At 42.1% G+C, this 18,213-nt stretch overlaps 2 long non-coding RNA genes across 2 annotated transcripts; both read right to left on the bottom strand.

Annotated features, from left to right (window-relative positions):
• Positions 1-3,872: 3,872 nt before the first annotated feature.
• LOC149402752 (uncharacterized) lies at positions 3,873-9,100 on the bottom strand. Its single transcript, XR_016296163.1, has 4 exons — positions 8,780-9,100; positions 7,763-7,868; positions 7,265-7,372; positions 3,873-4,127 (listed from the first exon to the last, which is right to left on the bottom strand). It is a non-coding gene; the product is annotated as an uncharacterized LOC149402752 (long non-coding RNA).
• Positions 9,101-12,972: 3,872 nt separating this feature from the next.
• LOC149402751 (uncharacterized) lies at positions 12,973-18,200 on the bottom strand. The gene is made up of 4 exons (XR_016296167.1): positions 17,880-18,200; positions 16,863-16,968; positions 16,365-16,472; positions 12,973-13,227 (listed from the first exon to the last, which is right to left on the bottom strand). It is a non-coding gene; the product is annotated as an uncharacterized LOC149402751 (long non-coding RNA).
• Between the last annotated feature and the right edge of the window lie 13 nt (positions 18,201-18,213).

The raw sequence follows: 18,213 nt of genomic DNA, 5'->3' as shown, positions 1-18,213 counted from the left end.
AAGAAGAAAAGAGAAGGGGAAAGAACATTGGAGAAGCAGGAAAATAAATTATTTATTTATTAAATTCACTTTTCCTCCATCTTCTAAAATCAACCCCACTCTCACGTTTTTATTCTCAAATAGCTCCAAAAACGTTACAATCACGTCCTTGTCACAAAATTTTGTCACTAAAACCCGTACTCGCTCGAAATTTTAATTAAGTTATTCAAACCGAGACTTTCCTCATTCGTTCTTGATTAATTTAAATATATTTAAGGTTTCTCGGAAATAATTCTCATCCTTGAGAATTTATTTCTTAAATTAAATTCCGGCATATTTCCTCGGAAAATAATTTATTATTCGAGACGAACTCGATAAATCTTTTATTTATTCCGAGATTTTCCATCACCTTAAGATAATTTAAATTAACTCGATAAACTTCAACGTCCATAACTCATTCAAGAACTTACTTGTAACACACGAAAGCTCATTTATTAACCGTAAATTACAAACGGCGAGATTCAAAAGTTTATCCTTTACAATCCCTACCCCCTTAAAAGAGTTTCGTCCTCGAAACTTAAAACAGAGTAGGGTACTGCTTTTGCATCTCACTCTCGAGCACCCATGTAGCTTCTTCCACAGCATGCATCTTCCACAAAACCTTGACCAAAGGAATGGTCTTATTCCTTAAAACTTTATCCTTGCGATAAAAAATCGCTACAGCTGGCTCTTCATATCTGACTTCAGGAGAGATCTCAACCTCTTGCTCTTGTAGGACATGCGAAGGGTCAAACACATACTTCTGTAACATGGACACGTGGAATACATTATAAAGGTTGGGCATAGACGGCGGCAACGCCAAGCGATAAGTTGTCTTGCCTACACGCTCAATGATCTCAAAAGGTCCAACATACCTTGGACTGAGCTTCTCTTTCTTTCCAAACCTCATAACTCCTCGCATGGGTGAGATCTTCAGAAAAACTTTCTCTCCGGCTCCAAACTCTAGAGGTCTTCTATGTCTGTCAGCGTAGTTTTTCTGACGACCTTGAGATGTCTTCATCTCGAACCTTCAGTTGATGGTATCCCGAACGCAAGTCAATCTTTGAGAACACTGTCGCTCCTGACAGTTGATCAAAAAGATCGTCAATCTGTGGCAACAGATACTTATTCTTGATCGTCACCTGGTTCAACCCACGGTAATCAATACAGAGCCATAGGGAACCATCTGCCTTCTTAACGAACAAGACTGGCGCTCCCCAAGGCGAATGGCTTGGTCTTATGAACCCTTTGTCAAGCAACTCTTGTAGCTGCGTTTTGAGTTCTTTCAATTCCGCTGGAGCCATACGATATGGAGCTTTCGATATCGGAGCTGTTCTTGGAATGAGCTCTATGTTGAACTCAACTTCTCGATCAGGAGGTAGACCTGGAAGATCTTCAGGGAAAAAAAATATCAAGGAAATCTCTAGCAACTGGAGTCTTATGCGGCTGTGGCTTGACTGTCTTCGTGACGTCTACCACGCTTGCAAGGTAACCAGCGTATCCCTGATGCATCATCTTCACAGCCTTTAGCGCCGATACGATCGAAAAACTCGATTTCCGAGAGGAACCTTGGAACTACAGCGGTCCAAGTCCTGGGTTCTGGAATAGAACCGACTTCTTTCGGCAATCTATGATTGCATGGTGGGTACTTAACCAATCCATTCCAAGGATTACGTCATATTCCACCATTTCCAATTCTATCAAGTCTGCTTTCATTGTCTGATCATGAACTCGGATAGGCACGTCTCTATACCAGCATAACGACTGGTACTTTTCTCTAGAAGGCGTAGCCGTAACGAACGGGTACGAGAATTCCTTCTGATGCTCACCTAACTGATCAGACTTCCTAGATGCGATGAATGAATGTGTGGCTCCTGAATTCTATCAATGCTAGGAATCCACGAAAATCTAACCTGTGACAGCGGTGGGCGACCCTGCTCGTACTTCATCTTCTCGGATGGGGAAGACTCTGGCATTAGCTTTCGGCTGCTCTTTGGGTGCAGGGGTCTTTACTTCTGGATTCTCACATACTCGGGACAGATGTCCCTCTTTCCCGCATTTGAAACACACCAGCGCACGAGCATACCACTCTCCCTCGTGCGATCTGCCACACCTTCGGCACACGAGCGACTGATTGCTTCCAGAGGTCCTAGGCTTCTTACTAGGCGGCCCTGAACGTCCGCTATCTTCACGCCCTCTGTTCTGGTTCATCGACTGTGATTGATTTCCAGAACTTCCTTGAGGTCGATAACTCAAGCCTTGTTGGGACCTCATTCCATCTCCTCGTTGTGGCTGATTATCCCATCCTGATTGGGATCTGAATCTTCTCCTTGATTCGCTCTGCTTTGGGCCAGCAGCTTCAGAAGGTGTTGCGGTAGTTGGTTTCGGTGCAGGAGTTCGATCACCCTCACGCCAACCAGCAATCTGTAAAGCTCTTTGCACAGCGTTGGCGTATGAGCGAGGTCCAACATCTCCGCTATCCACTTGGCTCACGATGTCAACATTGAGCCCGTGCATGTATTTCATCTTCCTAGCCTGATCAGTAGGGACTAGGGAAGGAGCGAACCTGGCTAACGTGTCGAACTTTGTCGTATATCCTGATACCGACATTGAACCTTGTCGTAGGCTCATGAACTTGCGTACCTTGTTCGACAGGTTAGCTTCACTCAGATACTTCCCGTGAAACAGATTGAGGAAATGGACCCACGTCATTGAGTGGACATCCTCCGACGACGCCATCACTTCCCACCAGCCCCTAGCCTCATCCTCCAGTTGATTCACAGCGCAAGCCACTCTCTCGGTATCGGACAACTGCATGTAGTTGAAGATCTGCTGCATCTTCTTAACCCAATTCTCAGCTGCAGCTGGATCCCCAAGACCGTCAAACGTCGGAGGCTTCTGCTTTTGAAACCTCTCATATACCGGCTCGCTCACAGGAGGAACGACGTCACGAATCTGGAAGTTTAGCTCCTCAGGAGGATCCACAAGCACTGGCGGTGGATTCTCTAGTCGTTCTCCTGGAACTGGAGGCGCTGGGTGCTGTTGAGGCGGCGCGTCCAGCCTCGTTAAGAGTTCTGCGATCGTGTGGTTCTGCTCGTCTAGGTGCTGCGTGAACCTCCGATTCATCTCATGTCTATGGGTCGCGTCAGCAGCTTGTCTCTCCAGCGCACGTCTCATCTCTGTGGGATCTGCCGCTGTAACATTCTCGGCATTAGACGGCTCTCGTCTAGGCCCCATGCCTGCTCAATTCTACACATGGAAGAGGGCATGGCTAAAATCCAAGTCACAACATCGAGAATGCGAGAAAAGAAAACATATCAACACACGATCATATCTCAAAACGAGATCTCATACACATTTCTCATATCTTCATCAAGTCAAAAGAGATATGCAACCTGCATTCGTGCACCTACTATTTACATGTCACATGGCAACTAACGCTATCTACACAAATCTATAGACTCCCAAAAAGAGACTAGCATTTCCCCAGGCTTAGTCAAAAGGGTTCCAAAAAGGAAAATCATGTCGCTGCTTACAACTATCCGCGTTCTATCAACAAAGAAGGCAACGATAAGCTCAGCATGATCCCGCAATCCGTACCGAAAACGTGTATCTCAAGTCTACAGGAAAGGTTAAACCTGGGCTCTGATACCACAAAACCTGTCACGACCCGCGACCTCTTGTCGCCGGTTCACGAGCCGCGACGGTGGGTTACATCACAAGTCTCAACATCAATATAACAATATATCTCATATCAACAGAAACAGAATCAAATCAACATAATAATCATAATACTTATGTTAAACGTAATACGATATCATATAAGCATTATAAGTCATTATATAAAAACCTGGTAAATTTTTCGTTTTTCTCAATTCAAACTTTGAGTCTCACTACGACTCTAAATATTTACATAACCGCTCCTGGGTTTACGTATAATTACAGGAAATAGTTTTAGGAACGTAGAGTACGAAAGGGGTTCAACAAAATATAGTCATAACTATAGAAGAGGTTGATCCCGAGTGAGTCTCCACTAGCCCAAAGGTCAAGAGATACACGTCCGGTCTTCGTCTTCAGTTCTGTTATTCACGTCGCCGTCTTGCCCTTCTCTACATTACCAACGGTCATAAAACTATGAGTCGATTGACTCAGTAAGTGGGAGTCTAACTTAGAAAATAAAGCGACTAATGCCATGTGATATCATGTGACGTGCAAACAAGCACATAAGAATGCAAGGATGCAAATCTAACAAGTTCTAGAGCATGAATCGTGTGTACACACTCTAACTAGTACTTGTCGTCTTTAAGGTTACACACATCCCCCGCTATAACCTTCAGAACGACAAGAGACCAGCCTTAGACTTCGAGCAGCAGTCGTCCGGCGGCCTAAGAGTTTTAACGTCTGTCTGGGATCCACTAATGGTACCAACTTCATTCGGCGTCGGCGCAACCCCCAGGCCCTCATAGCCCGTCAAGGTGCGTCCTTCAGGTCCTCATAACCTGGCATTAAGATCGGGTGCGACTCTTGGTCGACTTCCCGATAAATGAGTACTCAGCGCCATCCCCCAGGCCCTCATAGCCCGTCAGGGTCCATTTCGTTTTGGTACCATCGACGCAACAATTCTTTAAGGTTCGGGTACTCTGCTGCACTCAGAGTACACACCTATGCTGTTGTCAATTGTGCCCACAAGAAGAGTAGTAGTGTCTATTTATGTACATTTGATGTAATAAAGTCTCATGAAGACTCTTGCTTGTAATTGCCTATCTATTCATTAATAAAGTTGAAACGTTCATTCATTCTTTCTTTGTTTGAAGCTTTATGATAAAACTTTAGTCTTTTAGTCCATAAACAAACTTAACAACTTACGAAGAGACAAATGTAGATTTGCATGAACAAACTCTTCGTAGTTTGCTTAAAACGATATATTCGCAATCTTAGGGTCAAAGGACTATTGACCTCAGTATGATTGTTAGAAGAATCTATGATGTCTGGTTATGAGGCATTGAGAGTTGGGGACTCTATAGTTCTTCTAGGTATCTTCCGAAGGTACTGAATTGACCAGTGCACTTCTAGAGACAATACAAGAACAAACCATTTAACCTCTTATGTCTCGAAGCCACTATGTATGAATTGCATCATGCTTACCTTAATCCTGAAATGAGACATGCCATTTCACACCTTAGTATTCTCATTTGAGAAAGTCAAAGTTCGGACTCACTATGTGATTCCGAACAAGGCCTATTGGTGAAGTACTAAGTTGTGAGTCTGTCATGAGTAACTTTGTGAAGTTCTCATAGATATGGAATTCATGTACAAGATTGCTGAAATGCAATGTATGTCACCTCATGCTTTGTTCCTTGGAGTGTGAATAAATGAACTGGCCAGTGTCCAAATTGAGTCCTGACTCTTTTGGATGAAACAATGTGACTTGTTAGCTCCTCGTCAATTGTTTCTAACTTATTCACAAGCGACAAAGGAGTTGAGGAAATAACAGCTAGAAGGGTAAAATGGTAATTTAGTAAATCCCGACTAGCTGATGACATTCATGAAGGGTAAACATAGATAATATTCAGTGGATCCGCTCATTATAATTAGGTGAATTCTTGAGTAGAAAATAAATTCATTTGAACCGAGAGATTTTCAGTGTCAACTCTTTAGTGGAGTCAGTTGGCATTAAGCTAAACTTGGAAAAGGTTTGTGAACTTTTGAGTCCAAGAGTTTAGCTAAAGCTTTGTTCATTTGGGTCCATGAGGTCACTGTCACGAATCACATCGATAGGAATAGTTAAACTGGAAGCTAAGTCAAAACAAGAACGAAAATAGTGAAAAGGGTATTTTTGTCTTTTGAGACAAATGATGAAATGAATGTCAATAAATTTTTGACAAGGTCATTTTATGACATGCTTCACTCGGCCATGACTTGATCATTGGGCCTTGTGAATTAATTTCATTTCATAAGAATTTTATTGAAAATTCTTATTGGGCCTTTTTCATGTTGTCATGAACAAATGGAAAAGCTTCTAGAAGCCCATTCTAGAAGGACATAGGCGCCCAACATACCCAACCAAGAGAGAATATTTTGTGCATAAATGTATCAAGATACTTGCCAAAAGAAAAAGAGGAAACAAATTTGCATGAGGATGCTTTAGGGTAATCGGCCAAGAGAGAACAAGGCAAGGCAAGGAACAAAAATGGAAGCAAATCCAAGCCTTCTAGAAGGCATCCTTGGCCGAGCATCTCAAGTGGGAAAAGAGGTAATTGGCTCATGAATATGTGATATTCTATAGAAGAGGATATTACCTTATAGAAGGTGAGACCTCTCCTATAAATAGGAGCCCCTTTTTCTCACAATTCATTCATCCAAAGTTTTAGAGATTGAGAGCTTCTCTCTCTAGACTTGGCCGCCTCTTCCTCTCTCTCTCTCTAGTTTATATTTTCGATTTTTCTTGTCTTGGCACCTAGGTCCTCACTCGACCTAGCGTTTAGCTCTACGACTTCGAGACTTGTTCTTAAGTCGTAGTGTTTAAAAGTGCCCACTCACTGATTCCTTCTTTTCGAGTGATTTAGTGATAGAAACTTTCGTGGTTGCTCGAGGTGCCGAGGAAAGAAAGAGAGACGTGCTGCGAGGGGAGACGAGCGTTGCAACTTTCCAAAAGCTTCTACAAGGTTCAAGCTTCAAGAAAGGTTAGTAACTTTAATAGCTCATATTAGTTTTTATTTACATGTACATGCTCTTGTCTAGGTTAGTAAAAACTAGTTTTACTTAAAAAGAAAATTTTTAAAATTCCGCCGCTTAACGAAGCGTTAAACTTTTTCTTAAACCCTAGATCGATTCCAACATATGCTACTTATAGGAGAGCGACTCAGGATAAATCCTGAAAGATATTTCATTTCCCTTTTATGCTCGTTAGTGTTTTAGGTTGAAGACTCGGGATGTGACTCCCGGTACTTCTACCCTCGATTTGAATTCGAGAGTTAAACACGGCTCTCCTGTCTCCCCCGTTCGAACGGGTCAATCACAGCCTAAGGAATAACAATATCACATATCAGAGGCTGGGTTTCACAAAACTCATGTTTGAACTTATTGAGCGAACTCACGCTAAGTTTTCAGGAAAAGCGGCCGAAGCCTTAATCTTTGAGGTTATTTGATTTTAAAGCTTTTCCTATTCTTGTTTACTAACAAGCAATAATGCACGTAAACAGGGTTATTCCCTTGGTATGTAGTTGACTTAAGTCTCCACACTTACCCGGAAAAGATCGTCTGAAAATCTGTTGACTTCCGGAGTTTCCTTGCTTTACACGCTTCCCGAGACTACGCGTCCTGAAGCGTTAACACGTTCCGAAGCATCGAGAAACTAAAACCCGAAGTTGAAACTCATTAGTCAATGATTCGAGAGATGATGACAAGCTTAAGGTTCGTTATCGGGATTCATTGCGAGTCAGTTCAGGGGTTCGAGAATTTAATTCACTTATTTCTCGGCTTTTCGGAATTTAAACTTATTCAAGACTCATACGAATTCGTACCAGAGAATGAGTACGAAATAAAATCAAAATCCTTATTTTAACGAGTCTTAAATAAATTAAAGAAATAATCCGAAAATAGTACGAACCGAGAATTCTAAATGAATTAAACAAAAATTAAATTCTCAAACATCTCTTAACAAATAATTAATAATCCTTGAATACAAATCTCAAATCCAAAATCAAGACTCGAGTCTAACGCTATAAAGCGATAAACGACTCACGAGTGAGATCGAGCTTTAAAAATCTGTTCTGAATTCTCTAACTTTCCAGCTTCCACGCGTTTAGTTCCGCCGGCTCTCGCTCGTCTCGACCTGATCTGTGACTGAGCTGTGAAATTCAGAAAACGAATATCGAGTCAATTATAACATCCAACTCTCGACTCGACTTAGAAACCGAAATCGAACCACTAACACAATTCTCAAATCCAATATAACTTGTCACAAAATCCATAACCTTGTCAACAAATCACGTAAACTTGTCATAAAGTTCACATTTCAACCTCAAAAACGAGCTAACCAAAAACCTGAGCCCGAACGAATCATCAAATCTCAAATCACAAACTATCAATTTCAAACCCAAATTCTCAAATCTCAAAATCACAATAACCAAAACTCATGTCACTTCTCCAAATCACGCTAACCAAATCCGAGTCTAAATTCTCAGGTCAAACTAACGATTTCAAATTCAAATCCATCTTCCAAATCAATTACAAACTCAAATCATAACAACCCAACGTTTCCAAGACACATAAACAACTCAACGAGTCACACCTCAAGTCTTGAATAACTCTCAAAATGATTCTACAAATTCAACCTACTCACACAAAACGAGCCCAAAAACATTCTCACGGCCAAAATAATCAACAAACACGGCCAAGCTAAAATTCGCGACAATTCCATCAAGAACTCAAAAATCAAACGTCCATAACAACTTCCGAGCTCAGAATTTACTCCGAAAAACACTAAATAACAACAACACAACATTTCAGAAATCACAGCCAAAGAGATTCACACGGCCAATACAACACACGGCCACACAAACTCACGGTCAAGCAACTCAAACCAAAACCGAGTTCAAGCTTCCAATCAAATCATCAACATCACAAATCAAAAATCTCAAGTTCAAATAACAACTAATCACCCTCAATTCTTCAGAAATCATCATAGAATTCGAAATCCCCAAATCAAATTCCAAATCCCTAAACATCAAAATTGATTTCGGAGAAGAAATTTCCTCACCTTGCTTGCTATGAAATCGATCTCCTCGGCACGTTCTCACTTGATTTCCGGTGTCCTTCCTCGGTCAGCGGCCATGGCGACTCGGCGGCGGCGACTCTTCTCCTCGGCGAGGCGCGCGCGCGGTGGCTGTGAGTTGCACGAGAGGCAGAGCGACGAAGGAGAGGAAGACGAGGAAGAAAGAAGGAAGGACGAGGTGGTGGTGGCTGAGTGGCGCGGCTGGTGGTGAGCGGCGGCGATTGAATTTTTTTTTTCTTTGTTCCTTCTTTCTTGCAGGTCGCGCGATAGTGAGGAAGAGGAAGATAAGTTTCTTCTTTGCACGTGAAGAAGAAAAGAGAAGGGGAAAGAACATTGGAGAAGCAGGAAAATAAATTATTTATTTATTAAATTCACTTTTCCTCCATCTTCTAAAATCAACCCCACTCTCACGTTTTTATTCTCAAATAGCTCCAAAAACGTTACAATCACGTCCTTGTCACAAAATTTTGTCACTAAAACCCGTACTCGCTCGAACTTTTAATTAAGTTATTCAAACCGAGACTTTCCTCATTCGTTCTTGATTAATTTAAATATATTTAAGGTTTCTCGGAAATAATTCTCATCCTTGAGAATTTATTTCTTAAATTAAATTCCGGCATATTTCCTCGGAAAATAATTTATTATTCGAGACGAACTCGATAAATCTTTTATTTATTCCGAGATTTTCCATCACCTTAAGATAATTTAAATTAACTCGATAAACTTCAACGTCCATAACTCATTCAAGAACTTACTTGTAACACACGAAAGCTCATTTATTAACCGTAAATTACAAACGGCGAGATTCAAAAGTTTATCCTTTACAATCCCTACCCCCTTAAAAGAGTTTCGTCCTCGAAACTTAAAACAGAGTAGGGTACTGCTTTTGCATCTCACTCTCGAGCACCCATGTAGCTTCTTCCACAGCATGCATCTTCCACAAAACCTTGACCAAAGGAATGGTCTTATTCCTTAAAACTTTATCCTTGCGATAAAAAATCGCTACAGCTGGCTCTTCATATCTGACTTCAGGAGAGATCTCAACCTCTTGCTCTTGTAGGACATGCGAAGGGTCAAACACATACTTCTGTAACATGGACACGTGGAATACATTATAAAGGTTGGGCATAGACGGCGGCAACGCCAAGCGATAAGTTGTCTTGCCTACACGCTCAATGATCTCAAAAGGTCCAACATACCTTGGACTGAGCTTCTCTTTCTTTCCAAACCTCATAACTCCTCGCATGGGTGAGATCTTCAGAAAAACTTTCTCTCCGGCTCCAAACTCTAGAGGTCTTCTATGTCTGTCAGCGTAGTTTTTCTGACGACCTTGAGATGTCTTCATCTCGAACCTTCAGTTGATGGTATCCCGAACGCAAGTCAATCTTTGAGAACACTGTCGCTCCTGACAGTTGATCAAAAAGATCGTCAATCTGTGGCAACAGATACTTATTCTTGATCGTCACCTGGTTCAACCCACGGTAATCAATACAGAGCCATAGGGAACCATCTGCCTTCTTAACGAACAAGACTGGCGCTCCCCAAGGCGAATGGCTTGGTCTTATGAACCCTTTGTCAAGCAACTCTTGTAGCTGCGTTTTGAGTTCTTTCAATTCCGCTGGAGCCATACGATATGGAGCTTTCGATATCGGAGCTGTTCTTGGAATGAGCTCTATGTTGAACTCAACTTCTCGATCAGGAGGTAGACCTGGAAGATCTTCAGGGAAAAAAAATATCAAGGAAATCTCTAGCAACTGGAGTCTTATGCGGCTGTGGCTTGACTGTCTTCGTGACGTCTACCACGCTTGCAAGGTAACCAGCGTATCCCTGATGCATCATCTTCACAGCCTTTAGCGCCGATACGATCGAAAAACTCGATTTCCGAGAGGAACCTTGGAACTACAGCGGTCCAAGTCCTGGGTTCTGGAATAGAACCGACTTCTTTCGGCAATCTATGATTGCATGGTGGGTACTTAACCAATCCATTCCAAGGATTACGTCATATTCCACCATTTCCAATTCTATCAAGTCTGCTTTCATTGTCTGATCATGAACTCGGATAGGCACGTCTCTATACCAGCATAACGACTGGTACTTTTCTCTAGAAGGCGTAGCCGTAACGAACGGGTACGAGAATTCCTTCTGATGCTCACCTAACTGATCAGACTTCCTAGATGCGATGAATGAATGTGTGGCTCCTGAATTCTATCAATGCTAGGAATCCACGAAAATCTAACCTGTGACAGCGGTGGGCGACCCTGCTCGTACTTCATCTTCTCGGATGGGGAAGACTCTGGCATTAGCTTTCGGCTGCTCTTTGGGTGCAGGGGTCTTTACTTCTGGATTCTCACATACTCGGGACAGATGTCCCTCTTTCCCGCATTTGAAACACACCAGCGCACGAGCATACCACTCTCCCTCGTGCGATCTGCCACACCTTCGGCACACGAGCGACTGATTGCTTCCAGAGGTCCTAGGCTTCTTACTAGGCGGCCCTGAACGTCCGCTATCTTCACGCCCTCTGTTCTGGTTCATCGACTGTGATTGATTTCCAGAACTTCCTTGAGGTCGATAACTCAAGCCTTGTTGGGACCTCATTCCATCTCCTCGTTGTGGCTGATTATCCCATCCTGATTGGGATCTGAATCTTCTCCTTGATTCGCTCTGCTTTGGGCCAGCAGCTTCAGAAGGTGTTGCGGTAGTTGGTTTCGGTGCAGGAGTTCGATCACCCTCACGCCAACCAGCAATCTGTAAAGCTCTTTGCACAGCGTTGGCGTATGAGCGAGGTCCAACATCTCCGCTATCCACTTGGCTCACGATGTCAACATTGAGCCCGTGCATGTATTTCATCTTCCTAGCCTGATCAGTAGGGACTAGGGAAGGAGCGAACCTGGCTAACGTGTCGAACTTTGTCGTATATCCTGATACCGACATTGAACCTTGTCGTAGGCTCATGAACTTGCGTACCTTGTTCGACAGGTTAGCTTCACTCAGATACTTCCCGTGAAACAGATTGAGGAAATGGACCCACGTCATTGAGTGGACATCCTCCGACGACGCCATCACTTCCCACCAGCCCCTAGCCTCATCCTCCAGTTGATTCACAGCGCAAGCCACTCTCTCGGTATCGGACAACTGCATGTAGTTGAAGATCTGCTGCATCTTCTTAACCCAATTCTCAGCTGCAGCTGGATCCCCAAGACCGTCAAACGTCGGAGGCTTCTGCTTTTGAAACCTCTCATATACCGGCTCGCTCACAGGAGGAACGACGTCACGAATCTGGAAGTTTAGCTCCTCAGGAGGATCCACAAGCACTGGCGGTGGATTCTCTAGTCGTTCTCCTGGAACTGGAGGCGCTGGGTGCTGTTGAGGCGGCGCGTCCAGCCTCGTTAAGAGTTCTGCGATCGTGTGGTTCTGCTCGTCTAGGTGCTGCGTGAACCTCCGATTCATCTCATGTCTATGGGTCGCGTCAGCAGCTTGTCTCTCCAGCGCACGTCTCATCTCTGTGGGATCTGCCGCTGTAACATTCTCGGCATTAGACGGCTCTCGTCTAGGCCCCATGCCTGCTCAATTCTACACATGGAAGAGGGCATGGCTAAAATCCAAGTCACAACATCGAGAATGCGAGAAAAGAAAACATATCAACACACGATCATATCTCAAAACGAGATCTCATACACATTTCTCATATCTTCATCAAGTCAAAAGAGATATGCAACCTGCATTCGTGCACCTACTATTTACATGTCACATGGCAACTAACGCTATCTACACAAATCTATAGACTCCCAAAAAGAGACTAGCATTTCCCCAGGCTTAGTCAAAAGGGTTCCAAAAAGGAAAATCATGTCGCTGCTTACAACTATCCGCGTTCTATCAACAAAGAAGGCAACGATAAGCTCAGCATGATCCCGCAATCCGTACCGAAAACGTGTATCTCAAGTCTACAGGAAAGGTTAAACCTGGGCTCTGATACCACAAAACCTGTCACGACCCGCGACCTCTTGTCGCCGGTTCACGAGCCGCGACGGTGGGTTACATCACAAGTCTCAACATCAATATAACAATATATCTCATATCAACAGAAACAGAATCAAATCAACATAATAATCATAATACTTATGTTAAACGTAATACGATATCATATAAGCATTATAAGTCATTATATAAAAACCTGGTAAATTTTTCGTTTTTCTCAATTCAAACTTTGAGTCTCACTACGACTCTAAATATTTACATAACCGCTCCTGGGTTTACGTATAATTACAGGAAATAGTTTTAGGAACGTAGAGTACGAAAGGGGTTCAACAAAATATAGTCATAACTATAGAAGAGGTTGATCCCGAGTGAGTCTCCACTAGCCCAAAGGTCAAGAGATACACGTCCGGTCTTCGTCTTCAGTTCTGTTATTCACGTCGCCGTCTTGCCCTTCTCTACATTACCAACGGTCATAAAACTATGAGTCGATTGACTCAGTAAGTGGGAGTCTAACTTAGAAAATAAAGCGACTAATGCCATGTGATATCATGTGACGTGCAAACAAGCACATAAGAATGCAAGGATGCAAATCTAACAAGTTCTAGAGCATGAATCGTGTGTACACACTCTAACTAGTACTTGTCGTCTTTAAGGTTACACACATCCCCCGCTATAACCTTCAGAACGACAAGAGACCAGCCTTAGACTTCGAGCAGCAGTCGTCCGGCGGCCTAAGAGTTTTAACGTCTGTCTGGGATCCACTAATGGTACCAACTTCATTCGGCGTCGGCGCAACCCCCAGGCCCTCATAGCCCGTCAAGGTGCGTCCTTCAGGTCCTCATAACCTGGCATTAAGATCGGGTGCGACTCTTGGTCGACTTCCCGATAAATGAGTACTCAGCGCCATCCCCCAGGCCCTCATAGCCCGTCAGGGTCCATTTCGTTTTGGTACCATCGACGCAACAATTCTTTAAGGTTCGGGTACTCTGCTGCACTCAGAGTACACACCTATGCTGTTGTCAATTGTGCCCACAAGAAGAGTAGTAGTGTCTATTTATGTACATTTGATGTAATAAAGTCTCATGAAGACTCTTGCTTGTAATTGCCTATCTATTCATTAATAAAGTTGAAACGTTCATTCATTCTTTCTTTGTTTGAAGCTTTATGATAAAACTTTAGTCTTTTAGTCCATAAACAAACTTAACAACTTACGAAGAGACAAATGTAGATTTGCATGAACAAACTCTTCGTAGTTTGCTTAAAACGATATATTCGCAATCTTAGGGTCAAAGGACTATTGACCTCAGTATGATTGTTAGAAGAATCTATGATGTCTGGTTATGAGGCATTGAGAGTTGGGGACTCTATAGTTCTTCTAGGTATCTTCCGAAGGTACTGAATTGACCAGTGCACTTCTAGAGACAATACAAGAACAAACCATTTAACCTCTTATGTCTCGAAGCCACTATGTATGAATTGCATCATGCTTACCTTAATCCTGAAATGAGACATGCCATTTCACACCTTAGTATTCTCATTTGAGAAAGTCAAAGTTCGGACTCACTATGTGATTCCGAACAAGGCCTATTGGTGAAGTACTAAGTTGTGAGTCTGTCATGAGTAACTTTGTGAAGTTCTCATAGATATGGAATTCATGTACAAGATTGCTGAAATGCAATGTATGTCACCTCATGCTTTGTTCCTTGGAGTGTGAATAAATGAACTGGCCAGTGTCCAAATTGAGTCCTGACTCTTTTGGATGAAACAATGTGACTTGTTAGCTCCTCGTCAATTGTTTCTAACTTATTCACAAGCGACAAAGGAGTTGAGGAAATAACAGCTAGAAGGGTAAAATGGTAATTTAGTAAATCCCGACTAGCTGATGACATTCATGAAGGGTAAACATAGATAATATTCAGTGGATCCGCTCATTATAATTAGGTGAATTCTTGAGTAGAAAATAAATTCATTTGAACCGAGAGATTTTCAGTGTCAACTCTTTAGTGGAGTCAGTTGGCATTAAGCTAAACTTGGAAAAGGTTTGTGAACTTTTGAGTCCAAGAGTTTAGCTAAAGCTTTGTTCATTTGGGTCCATGAGGTCACTGTCACGAATCACATCGATAGGAATAGTTAAATTGGAAGCTAAGTCAAAACAAGAACGAAAATAGTGAAAAGGGTATTTTTGTCTTTTGAGACAAATGATGAAATGAATGTCAATAAATTTTTGACAAGGTCATTTTATGACATGCTTCACTCGGCCATGACTTGATCATTGGGCCTTGTGAATTAATTTCATTTCATAAGAATTTTATTGAAAATTCTTATTGGGCCTTTTTCATGTTGTCATGAACAAATGGAAAAGCTTCTAGAAGCCCATTCTAGAAGGACATAGGCGCCCAACATACCCAACCAAGAGAGAATATTTTGTGCATAAATGTATCAAGATACTTGCCAAAAGAAAAAGAGGAAACAAATTTGCATGAGGATGCTTTAGGGTAATCGGCCAAGAGAGAACAAGGCAAGGCAAGGAACAAAAATGGAAACAAATCCAAGCCTTCTAGAAGGCATCCTTGGCCGAGCATCTCAAGTGGGAAAAGAGGTAATTGGCTCATGAATATGTGATATTCTATAGAAGAGGATATTACCTTATAGAAGGTGAGACCTCTCCTATAAATAGGAGCCCCTTTTTCTCACAATTCATTCATCCAAAGTTTTAGAGATTGAGAGCTTCTCTCTCTAGACTTGGCCGCCTCTTCCTCTCTCTCTCTCTAGTTTATATTTTCGATTTTTCTTGTCTTGGCACCTAGGTCCTCACTCGACCTAGCGTTTAGCTCTACGACTTCGAGACTTGTTCTTAAGTCGTAGTGTTTAAAAGTGCCCACTCACTGATTCCTTCTTTTCGAGTGATTTAGTGATAGAAACTTTCGTGGTTGCTCGAGGTGCCGAGGAAAGAAAGAGAGACGTGCTGCGAGGGGAGACGAGCGTTGCAACTTTCCAAAAGCTTCTACAAGGTTCAAGCTTCAAGAAAGGTTAGTAACTTTAATAGCTCATATTAGTTTTTATTTACATGTACATGCTCTTGTCTAGGTTAGTAAAAACTAGTTTTACTTAAAAAGAAAATTTTTAAAATTCCGCCGCTTAACGAAGCGTTAAACTTTTTCTTAAACCCTAGATCGATTCCAACATATGCTACTTATAGGAGAGCGACTCAGGATAAATCCTGAAAGATATTTCATTTCCCTTTTATGCTCGTTAGTGTTTTAGGTTGAAGACTCGGGATGTGACTCCCGGTACTTCTACCCTCGATTTGAATTCGAGAGTTAAACACGGCTCTCCTGTCTCCCCCGTTCGAACGGGTCAATCACAGCCTAAGGAATAACAATATCACATATCAGAGGCTGGGTTTCACAAAACTCATGTTTGAACTTATTGAGCGAACTCACGCTAAGTTTTCAGGAAAAGCGGCCGAAGCCTTAATCTTTGAGGTTATTTGATTTTAAAGCTTTTCCTATTCTTGTTTACTAACAAGCAATAATGCACGTAAACAGGGTTATTCCCTTGGTATGTAGTTGACTTAAGTCTCCACACTTACCCGGAAAAGATCGTCTGAAAATCTGTTGACTTCCGGAGTTTCCTTGCTTTACACGCTTCCCGAGACTACGCGTCCTGAAGCGTTAACACGTTCCGAAGCATCGAGAAACTAAAACCCGAAGTTGAAACTCATTAGTCAATGATTCGAGAGATGATGACAAGCTTAAGGTTCGTTATCGGGATTCATTGCGAGTCAGTTCAGGGGTTCGAGAATTTAATTCACTTATTTCTCGGCTTTTCGGAATTTAAACTTATTCAAGACTCATACGAATTCGTACCAGAGAATGAGTACGAAATAAAATCAAAATCCTTATTTTAACGAGTCTTAAATAAATTAAAGAAATAATCCGAAAATAGTACGAACCGAGAATTCTAAATGAATTAAACAAAAATTAAATTCTCAAACATCTCTTAACAAATAATTAATAATCCTTGAATACAAATCTCAAATCCAAAATCAAGACTCGAGTCTAACGCTATAAAGCGATAAACGACTCACGAGTGAGATCGAGCTTTAAAAATCTGTTCTGAATTCTCTAACTTTCCAGCTTCCACGCGTTTAGTTCCGCCGGCTCTCGCTCGTCTCGACCTGATCTGTGACTGAGCTGTGAAATTCAGAAAACGAATATCGAGTCAATTATAACATCCAACTCTCGACTCGACTTAGAAACCGAAATCGAACCACTAACACAATTCTCAAATCCAATATAACTTGTCACAAAATCCATAACCTTGTCAACAAATCACGTAAACTTGTCATAAAGTTCACATTTCAACCTCAAAAACGAGCTAACCAAAAACCTGAGCCCGAACGAATCATCAAATCTCAAATCACAAACTATCAATTTCAAACCCAAATTCTCAAATCTCAAAATCACAATAACCAAAACTCATGTCACTTCTCCAAATCACGCTAACCAAATCCGAGTCTAAATTCTCAGGTCAAACTAACGATTTCAAATTCAAATCCATCTTCCAAATCAATTACAAACTCAAATCATAACAACCCAACGTTTCCAAGACACATAAACAACTCAACGAGTCACACCTCAAGTCTTGAATAACTCTCAAAATGATTCTACAAATTCAACCTACTCACACAAAACGAGCCCAAAAACATTCTCACGGCCAAAACAATCAACAAACACGGCCAAGCTAAAATTCGCGACAATTCCATCAAGAACTCAAAAATCAAACGTCCATAACAACTTCCGAGCTCAGAATTTACTCCGAAAAACACTAAATAACAACAACACAACATTTCAGAAATCACAGCCAAAGAGATTCACACGGCCAATACAACACACGGCCACACAAACTCACGGTCAAGCAACTCAAACCAAAACCGAGTTCAAGCTTCCAATCAAATCATCAACATCACAAATCAAAAATCTCAAGTTCAAATAACAACTAATCACCCTCAATTCTTCAGAAATCATCATAGAATTCGAAATCCCCAAATCAAATTCCAAATCCCTAAACATCAAAATTGATTTCGGAGAAGAAATTTCCTCACCTTGCTTGCTATGAAATCGATCTCCTCGGCACGTTCTCACTTGATTTCCGGTGTCCTTCCTCGGTCAGCGGCCATGGCGACTCGGCGGCGGCGACTCTTCTCCTCGGCGAGGCGCGCGCGCGGTGGCTGTGAGTTGCACGAGAGGCAGAGCGACGAAGGAGAGGAAGACGAGGAAGAAAGAAGGAAGGACGAGGTGGTGGTGGCTGAGTGGCGCGGCTGGTGGTGAGCGGCGGCGATTGAATTTTTTTTTTCTTTGTTCCTTCTTTCTTGCAGGTCGCGCGATAGTGAGGAAGAGGAAGATAAGTTTCTTCTTTGCACGTGAAGAAGAAAAGAG

This window comes from Urtica dioica, chromosome 3 (assembly GCF_054948205.1).
Source record: "Urtica dioica subsp. dioica isolate 48M chromosome 3, U.dioica_male_clone48M_v1_H2, whole genome shotgun sequence".
NCBI lineage: Eukaryota > Viridiplantae > Streptophyta > Magnoliopsida > Rosales > Urticaceae > Urtica > Urtica dioica.
The sequence above is the reverse complement of the archived record's forward strand: the minus strand, read 5'-3'. Positions and strand labels throughout refer to the sequence as shown.